The 10,286-nt window shown below is 36.7% G+C and overlaps 1 long non-coding RNA gene across 1 annotated transcript; it reads left to right on the forward strand.

The window, feature by feature from the left end:
* Positions 1-256: 256 nt before the first annotated feature.
* Positions 257-2,806, forward strand: LOC113065674 (uncharacterized). The gene is made up of 3 exons (XR_003279064.1): positions 257-330; positions 560-598; positions 2,356-2,806. It is a non-coding gene; the product is annotated as an uncharacterized LOC113065674 (long non-coding RNA).
* Positions 2,807-10,286: the final 7,480 nt, after the last annotated feature.

Below are 10,286 nucleotides of genomic sequence, written 5' to 3' on the forward strand. Positions count from 1 at the left end.
TCAGTGTAAGTCACTTTGGATAAAAACATCTGCCAAATTCCGCAGATTCTTCCCAAAATTATTGCAGAAAAGTCTCTAGATTCCTTCTGGGCCTAGACACATTGAAAACCCACTGTGACCACATAAGCTTGTTATCCTGATCCTGTTCCTCCCTTTTGTCCACATCCTTTCTCTACATTTTCTCTATCAGTAAAACTCACAAAAGGCCAAAAAAAGCATCTAACAGTCACATAGCCTTGGTTGCACAGCTGATCACATATTAATTGTCTGTTTTACAGTGTGATCCTGGAGAGTGACCCACAACAGGTGGTTCACCGTGTTGCTCTGAGGGTAACTACTTCCTGTTGTCCTCTATTGACTTCTATTATGCTGTTGTAAATGTTAATCTGCTTAGTATTTGTTGGCTCTGCTTCATCTCATGCTCTGATGCCACTGATGAGCATCATGGTCCTGCTAGGCATCTATTAACTTTGATTTCCAATAATCTTGCATGTATGAGACCGGACGCAAGCCAGCAGTTCTAAACTCCTCAGATTCTCCCTCTCTCGTGTCGTTTCAGGGCGATGACGTGCCTCTGACAGAACAGACAGTCACTCAGGTGAGAGAAGTCGACGCACTTCCTTCAGCGACACCTGTCACCATCACAGCTCTTATGTTTTATAGTGGCTCTGAGATTTTCCCATGATTCATTTAGAAAATGAGTGATCTGGTTTCACAGCTCCCACATTAAGAACGTTTCATCGAGCCGCCGCTAGCCGGGCTTTCCGTGTTCCCGTGTGTGTCTGCCGCATGTGAACATGATGGCTGATTATTGGCGGCTGTCTGCCAGCGATGGCTCCCCGTGGCTGCCGTGCTCGTGTGGACTGATTAATGTATATTTAAGAGGTTCTGTGACAGGCCGCCTGTATGGCTTTCATGTGTGTGATTAATAGCTGTCTCCCCGTCTTCCCTGCTATACGGTTATACTTTGCCTCGCCTCGTGCAAATTAAGATGATGAATTAATTGCTGGATGTTCTACTGCAACTGCATTACTCGATTACAGGTTCCTCGATGTTAGCACTTTCATATGATGGGTTTGAGTGTTGCTTTTACACTTCTGGAGTTTCTCATTTTAGATGCACTAGCGTTCAGAAGATTTTTTTAAAGAAAGAAAGAAAGAAATGAATACTTCAAGGATGCATTAAGCCGAGTAGAAGTGACAGGAAGGGAATTTATAATGTTACAAAATATTTCTATTTTAAATAAATGCTGTTCTTTTGAACTTTCTATTCATCAAAGAAAAAAAATCGAAAGAAATCTTCAAAGGAAAAAGTCAGTTTTCACAAAAATATTAAACGGTACTGTTTTCAACACCGATAATAATAAATGTTTCTTGAGCGGCAAATCAGTATATTAAAATGATTTCTGAAGGATCATGTGACACTTAAGTAATGATGCTGAAAATTCATCTTTGATCACAGAAATAAATTACATTTTATAATAGAAAGCAGTTGTTTTAATTAAAAATACTTTTTTAAACATTTTTTTATCAAATAAACTCCGCTTTGGTTAGCTTGAGAGATTTCTTTTTAAAAAACATAAAAAATCTTACCATCCCCAAACACTTAAACAAACACCCTTTTTTCTGGTTTTAGTATTTTTAAATAATAAGGAAAAAATGCAAGTATTTTCACCCGTAGTTTGAGGCTTTTTGGACCACACTGTATCTTAAATGTGTTAATAGTTTGACTTTTTCTCTGTAGTTTGAAAACCATAACGCAGAATCCTGATGGATGCATGTCTTTTGAGATAAATGATGGCATTAATGAGTCAAGAACACAAACACGTTAAAATTCAATTACCTTTTGTAGCTTTGGAGACAAGTGAGGTTTTTTGGGAGTGGTTTGGTCTATCCGTCCTCATTGAGTGATTGGATTTACTGAAGAGGAACAAAAAAATGCTTCAAATAAATGATTCTGAGGCTGGCACTTCATTCTAATTACATTTGACTAATTATTAGGCATTGCCTAATTTAAAACATCAGGTTATAATAAATTGACAGAACCCACTTTCATATATTGGTTCTTAAGATCCTAATGACACATCAAATTAATTATAACAACCATTTATAAGTGGATTTAAAGAAGCACCCAGTAATGTTTCTTCCATTTAAAGATATTACTAGTATGAAATGACATGAGATTCTAGTTTAATTCTACTTCCAATTTTCTGCTTTTATCTCATATTATCATATATACACACACACACACACACACACACACGTTTTAAAAATGTATTTGCTACTTATATAATGTACTTATATTGCAGATAGATGTCTTGGTTCTATCTTTACTGGATGTTTCTGTTTTTTGTAGGTGCTACAGTCAGCTAAGGAGCAGATCAAATGGTCACTGCTCCGATAGGACACTTTTGATCCCATTCCTGAACTGAGACGAGGAGAACAAATACAATGTAACCACTTTTCATCTCTACTGTCCTATCTGTCCTTTTTTCCTTGAGTGTTTCTTGACTGTTAAAGTGCACATCCATGACTAGTGTCTCTCTCACTCGAAGATAAGACCAGGAACATGAGCATTTCAAAAGAATGTCAAGGCAAAAGGAAGAAGCTGGGATATTGTCTTGGCGGGACTTTCTTTTTTAGGGAAAAGTACCGGGGTGTTCCAGTAAGCGCTTGAGTATATGGCTGGTTTGTGAATGATATCACTGTTGTACTGCGAGATATTCATTACGATTCATGTACATTCCAGTGGTTGATCTTGTTCTCTGTTCTTGTTTTGATTGAAGTAAAGAAACAGTTTCATCCTAGTTCTGCTGTGGCGTGTTTTCCTCTTTTCAGATACTCTTTGGTTTGCAGAGGCGGCAGTGATATTTTGAGGTCACTTTGTTTACTGTTTTGTGTTTAAGTCAACTATCACTATTACTACCGCTCACATGCAGGGTTAGGGACTCTTGACAAGCCACCAAGTATGAAACCTCCCTAGCAACTACATAGAGCTGTGTTAAAAAACATCAACAACTACATTTCAGAATCCTTATTTTGAGTTTTGAATGGGTAAACACAACTCTAGCATGTAGCATATATATACATTAGTCAACATTTAAGTGGATCAAAACCTTAGTTGTCTTAACCAAAATGCGCTCTTGTCTTCGAATAACTTTGATGCTTTTAACTTTTAACTTTTTTGATCCCCTTCAAATGTTCTCTCTCTCTCTCTGTGTATATATATATATATATATATATATATATATATATATATATATATATATACACACACACACAAACACATACATATATATGTTAAAAATAATGCAATAATGTATATACATGTGTGTGAGTATAAATATATTTTAATACATATATGTATATGGTCAAAGACAAGATATGTTTGTTGTGTCTACAATAAATTACAAAAGCAAATTTAATTTACATGAAAAGCATATTAAATGCAAGTAAAGTGTCAACTTTAATGTTTCAAATAACATTAAAAAAATAAAATGTCAAAATATAGGTGAAATAATGTTCCATCTTAATTCAATGTAACATATATATATATATATATATATATATATATATATATATATATATATATATATACACACACAAATGAAACAACATACTTAGTCTGACCTGTATTTTATAAATATATATAAGAATAAGTGATCATACATTTTTTTATATTTTAAATGATTTGTTAAAACTTGCTGACAAATGGGTAAAACCTAGTGGTTTGAAGGATAGTGGCAAAGATTACAAATGACAATTTATACGATTTTTTGGGGCTACACTGTTAATGTCATCTAATGATTCTTGTTCTAAATAAGCCTGATATTTTTTTTATTTTTTTTTTGGTATATGAACTATTGTTATACTGTGACATTTTAGTGGGTGTCTTCTGTAAATTACGGTAAAAATATTTAATAGTCATTTTAGCTGTATTCAACTTTTATTGTTTTGATTATAGGAAACAAATATAAACAAATATATTTATAAAAAATAATGAAATACATATGTATATGCAGTATATTGAATGAATTTCAATTGTTCTCCCTGTTTTCCTTCCTAGTGACTCAGAGTCAATCCTAGAGCGCCCTCTCCTGGTTCTTCTGGTTCTGGTTTTGAATGAGACACAGACTGAGGCTGAACTACACTTAGCATTTACTACACTGGTTTGACTTTGTTTTGTTGCCTTTATGCTTTTCAGGCTCAATTTACTCCATTATGCATGTAAAACTACAAGTTTTTTAATACATCCACAACTGTGAGGATAATTAGTATTTTTTCCCCTCTAATTGTCGATTTTGATTTGGTTATAAATAACATGCAGCATATGGTACAATTTTAAGAGGTCCTAAAACAGACTGTTATTTAAAAACCAGAATAGCTGTTTTGTCTGCAAGCCCTTTTACTCTGCATGAGGAAAGCGTTATATTTCACTAAATATTCCGGAATAAAAATTGGTTGTTGGTAAATACCCACATTTAACGTGTGTGTGTTTGTGTGTGTGTGTGTGTGTGTGTGAGAGACATAATTCTGCAAGAAGGTTTGGCAGCTTTGCATGCCTGCTCTTTCTCTGGTGGATTCCTCCCCTGTCTCTCATCTTAATGCAAATGAAAGGTTCCCCCTGGAGAAATGGTTGTAAAAATAGTAGTTTATCACATACATGTCTCAGAATCATACCTAGGGCACAGTTATGGCACTGGGGGCGGAGACGAGACATGTGCAGTCTCAGGGGTCACCCTGGCCAATGCTTTGAACCAGTTCACTGAGATTTTATCAGGCTAAATGCAAAGAGCCCATGCTATGGCTGTCTGAAACTGAAGCAGCTGCCCACTCAGTCGATGACGTAGAAAGCATATTTGTATTTTCTACCAGTCACCGTATACGGCACCATAATGGCTCGTCTAATGATCTACAGCAAATTAAAGAGAGCTTTAGACATAACCAGACAAAACAAATACAGGTATTTCGAATGAATGACTTTATTTCTTTCTGTTCCATCAGACGCCATTTTTATTCTATAAACCAACCACCAAATCATCTATTGCTAATTTATTATTGCCAGGTAAATATATAACTTTGATGCTTGTTTCTCTGTAGAAATGGAATCATAAGTGGAAAAAATGACACTCATAATAAGTGTGTTTACATCTTTAAAACTGTAATATTTTTGTATTACTAATATACTATTATAGTTCTTTGAATTACATTATATAATTTATATTTTCTGTTTTCATTTAAATTTTTGTTATTTGGTTATATATATATATATATATGCATGGCATATATAGTTTGTATTAGGTTTTAGCTTTTAGATTTAGAGTTTTAGTTATTTTAGTACTTCAACTAAACAACGAGAAATGTTGTGTTGGCAACTAGCTACAAATAATTAGTTGTTTAATTTTATTATTTTTTCCATTTTATTTTATTTCAGGTGGTGTTTATTTTATTTCAAGATTTTCTATGGTCTAGGATATGGTTTTTGGTTAACGATAATAATAATATTACTTTAAACTGCTCCATTAGACACCAATTCTATTTTTCCAGCAAACAATAACACACACGATGAAGAAATTAAGTTTAATGAAGAAATTCAAGGTTAAGAAATTATCAAATAAATACTTTACTAATATTTTGTGTCAGAAATCGAATCAAATTCTGAAATGGATGTTAAAATCTATGAATGAGCGAATAAATTAACTTTCAAGCACTATATCAAAAGCCATCTTTTAAGATTTTAAGAAGTCTTAAAATTATAAATAATAATTTAAAAATAAATACTTTTTTAATCAGGAATTTTTTGTTGAAAAGTCACATTTGAATGGTTTTATGTCTATCCCTCACAGCCTTGTTAGCATTCACAATCTATCCTGATTAAGACCCGTTCTCCTGATTTGTGTACGACTGCAGAAGCTGGAATGGAAACTGATCTTCAGCAGCTTTGCCTGAAGGTTACAAAAGTTCACCGCCATGTGGGATATTCAGTTGTAATGAGAGACAGGTTTAGGACAGGACTTGTTTAGGCAGATGGAGAACTTTCTTGGCACTGGTTCAGCACACCTCCTCAACCTTCTATCCCTCTCTGTCTTCCTCTTTAATAATGCTTTGGCATCCATATGAAAGTAGCTGGGAAAGTTTTCATTGTCTCGGCTGATGTAAGCATGCTTTTTTGAGTTATGAAACATGACGTTGGCCCCTGAGCGCCCCACCCTCCCTAACCCCGTCTCCGAGAGGCTTGTGGACGCTGGCGCTTATCTCCAAAGCATGAAAGCCTTCAGCTCAAAATTTATTTGACCAATTGAGTTAAGTAGCTCTTTCATTATGAGGTCATTCATTATGATTCATTAGCGGATGGGTAAGAGTCACAGATAAAACCACAATGTCTGGCTCATGTGTGTTATGTACAACATGCTCCCATTGAATAAAGCAAAATGCTGTGGGATAGTAGAATAAGGTTTTTAAGATATCATCAACCGCAATAAAAGAAAAAGAGCAAAGGGTCATCAAGGTCATCGGTGGGCCAGGCCTGAGAGGACATGAGAAAGGTTCTTTGTGTTAATAATATACTAACTTTAGCGGGAAAGTACGTTTTTGAGGTAAATATGCAGACAGAACTATAAGTAAGTCAGTGGTGAGTTGAATTTCCCTAAAAGTGCAAAGCCTGCAACTCTGTGGTGCTATAAAAACATTGCTTTGTTTGTTTAAGCTGCTGAGGAGGTCTGAAATACCTGGAGAAAGCTATCCCTTCTGCATTCTCCATTTCAACAGCAACTGCGCTTCCATTTTTTTTGCAAATGTGCCTACACTGAATTTTTTGCGATTACATAAATGACAAACAATGTGGTAACTTTTCATACTAGGCCTACTGACAAAAGTCATCATGTACACATCTTTAACTATACATCAAATTAAAAACTAGTTAGTATACTGATTTGTTTGATTCACTAAAACTACAAAGTTCATAAGAGTAATTTGTTTTGGAATTTGACTACAGTGCATGGTTGTGCTGTATGTTTTTGATTCACCAAAAGAACCAAAACATAAGATTCAATGACTTGGGAATCAGACTACAGTGACTGTGCTGTATGTTTTTGATTCCTTAAAAGAATCAGTTCAAAAGAGTCAGTTGATCAGGAATTGGACAATGCTGGCCGTGCTCTGTTTTTGATTCACTAAAAAGAACAGGCACATATAATTCATACTTTCAGAGCTGCACAACACTGGTTTCACTGAATTTTTTTAATTCACTAAATGATCCGGCTCATTAGAGTTATTATTTTGGTGTCGGGCTACACTTGTCACGCTAAATGTTTTTGATTCACAAATAATGAGCTGAGATGTAAGTCATTCATTCACATTTGGAAATCAGACTACTCTGCTCATGGTGGGTTTTGTGCTGTAGATTCAGTAAAAATTTTAAATTAACCTCTGTCAGGGTTTTTGTGCATTATTTTGTCTGCATCTGCAGAAAAATTAATGCATGAGAAACGCTGACAGAACTAAACATCATTTTTTATGTTATTTGCAAAAACAAACAAAAACCACAGTAAGAATAAAATATACATTTCAGTTCAGAAGCACACTGCATCTATTAGTCAAGCCAACCAACCGAAAAAATCAGTTCACCTAATTGGGGTGGTATTATACACACCTCAGAAAAGATTTGGTCCACCCAAGCCACACTTATAAATACACTGATGTCTTTGCATTTTATTTTATAATACATGTTTGAATCTTCATACAACCACTTACTTTACATTAGTTTACAGCTGCCACATGTAATTTTCATTTTTATTATTTCCTCTATGAAGTTTCAAAAGACTAAATACTTTATTGAGGCCACTGTCTGATTATCTGGCTGATGAGAGCCCTCTTGGAAAAAGTGATTAATTTTAGTGCAGCAATTACATGTTCCTTGACAATATGCTAACACACCTGAAAAAAGTGCATTGCCCTCAGGAACAATATGTTCCCTCGGATGGTCCTGTTTATGACCCGAAGCAATCACTATATTAATGCAGCTGATTTGAATACCATGTTCATAACCCTTTATGGAATATGTCAAGGTTATGGAGGATGACAGATGTATCTGTATAAATAGCAAAAGGGCAGGTGTTGAGATAAGACTTCTGTATGACCCCTAGCAAGGCAGAAATTTGTTACAATTTGACTCCCATTTTTTGTCTATGCCCACTAACGTGCCTGACACTCATGCAGCTTTCATCTGGATATTCCAGCAGCACCTACAGGCAACCGATGAATGCCTTTCATCGACTAATTACAGTGGCAAGGCTGTAAAACTGCAAAAACGTAATTTATATTAATTATAGAGGAATGAGCATAATAGACTGAAACAGCGCGGCTTGACACGTTGTACAAAACACGCAGTAAAATTGTCAGAGGCGTGTGGACTAGAGGCCTGTAATTGATAGATGCTGTTTGTGTGGGTGTGTGGTGGTGAACGGATGCAGCAGTCAATAAATTATCATCATCTGCAAGCTTTTCTGTATGTCACCGAATGAGTTTTCCAGTCTTTTTCAGGAAAATCTGCACGCTTATTGCAATCAGAGTCATTTTCTAGGTGAAGGGGAGGGCGACACAAAAGCGTCAATGTTTCGTATTAATCGTGCATGCAGCTCAGGGCCCAAGCTGAGCAAACAGCTCGCCCTGCGATAAATGTAGGTAAATTACGGCGTGCTCTCAGCACAGGCAGATTTAGATAGGCCAAATTCATCAAAAGACCATAGAAAAGGGCTCGGAATAGAGGACGGGTAATGCACGTAATGCAATGCAATGGTAATGCAACAGATTCGGACACAACAAGGCCATGATAAGAGCGCTGTTCACCACTGCCACAGAAACACCTCAATATGGCCTGATGTGTTTTATGCACCTCTCTCGCCCTCTAATAGAAAATCATTTCACCTTGGATGCAAAGGCGACCAAAATCAACAGCAATGCCACAGCATTTGCTGATTCAGTAGTATTTCAATAAGTTATTCTATCCGGTGTAAAAATAATCTTCTTTGCAGTATTTTACTTTACTTCAGTTATTGGTCTCTTGAAATCATCAGAAGCTGCCAATTGTGCAGATAGCTACATGAAAAATCCTTGAGATAAATCTGGTCTCCCATATCATTAAATGTCAAATCCATAATTGCACAATATTTATTCAAGAGCACATTAAGCATTTCAAACGTGCCATTCCTAAAGTCCGAGATGTTATTCCTCTGGCTGGATTGGCGGGTGAGAGTAGCCTATACACCCTATTTTCATATCACATGACGGAGAGTTTAAAAACACATAAATTTAAGCTAAGGCATGCTACATTTATCAGCCAGGCAGTTGGATATGTCTACAAGCCCGCTTAGACATTTCTATTTTCGAGTCGCCTGCGCCATTAGTCACTGAATTTGGCCGTGCTTCGCCGTTGAAAACGGGTGCCGTCGATCTGAGCCGGAGATGTTTACGGAGCACAAGCTGCAGCCTGTTGACATTTTAAGAGGATCGAGGCCATTCTTTCCCTTCCCCTTGATTTAGAACAAGACTCACGTCCCCGTAGAGTCCGTTCTGCTGCGTTACGCACACGCGTTCGCACACAAACGGGCTCTTTTAGCCGCGCGCTTCCGTGCGTGTGAGAACATCTGGTCTGCACCCTTGCAGCAACGGGTCATAGTTTCACACACTCCCGACATGTTTCGTTCTCATCTTTATGTCATATCGTATAAAGAAGTGTTTAAGGTTTGCGTCTGACAAGCTATTTCAAATGGACCGAATGAGTATAATGAGTGTCGTGAACTGAAATAATCGTGACAGCGTCGGTGATTAAGATAGTGATGTAATTGGAGAGTGAGTCGCGGCCGTATTTCACTTTTGTTGCAGACACTCAATGTCACACAGCAGTGGTAGCAATTAAGCTTTATGAAGTTTTCTTTCTCTTGTGGTCGTGTTTGGTCTTGTTCCACTCGAGTTTTCACGGCTTACCGCTTCCAAAACAATTTGATTTTTGGCCATTATGGGTTTCAGAAATGAATCTTTGGGTAACCAAAGCAAGATATTTTCACGCTTTTGCTCTAAGTGCTCAGCTTTCCTCCTCCCTCCTTCCATCTCTCTCTCTCTCTCTCATTTATATACTTTCTTTCTCCCCTCACCCTAGTGGATTCCCCATCTGCACCACAGCGCCCGTTAACAGACGCTCGCTTGACAGATTTACCGCTGCTGTCCTACCATTGGCTGCCAGCGTGACAGAGCTGATTTAATGCTCGCTTCTGATTGGTCCGTGCGCGA

Source organism: Carassius auratus, chromosome 48 (genome assembly GCF_003368295.1).
Source record: "Carassius auratus strain Wakin chromosome 48, ASM336829v1, whole genome shotgun sequence".
Taxonomy (NCBI): Eukaryota; Metazoa; Chordata; class Actinopteri; order Cypriniformes; family Cyprinidae; genus Carassius; species Carassius auratus.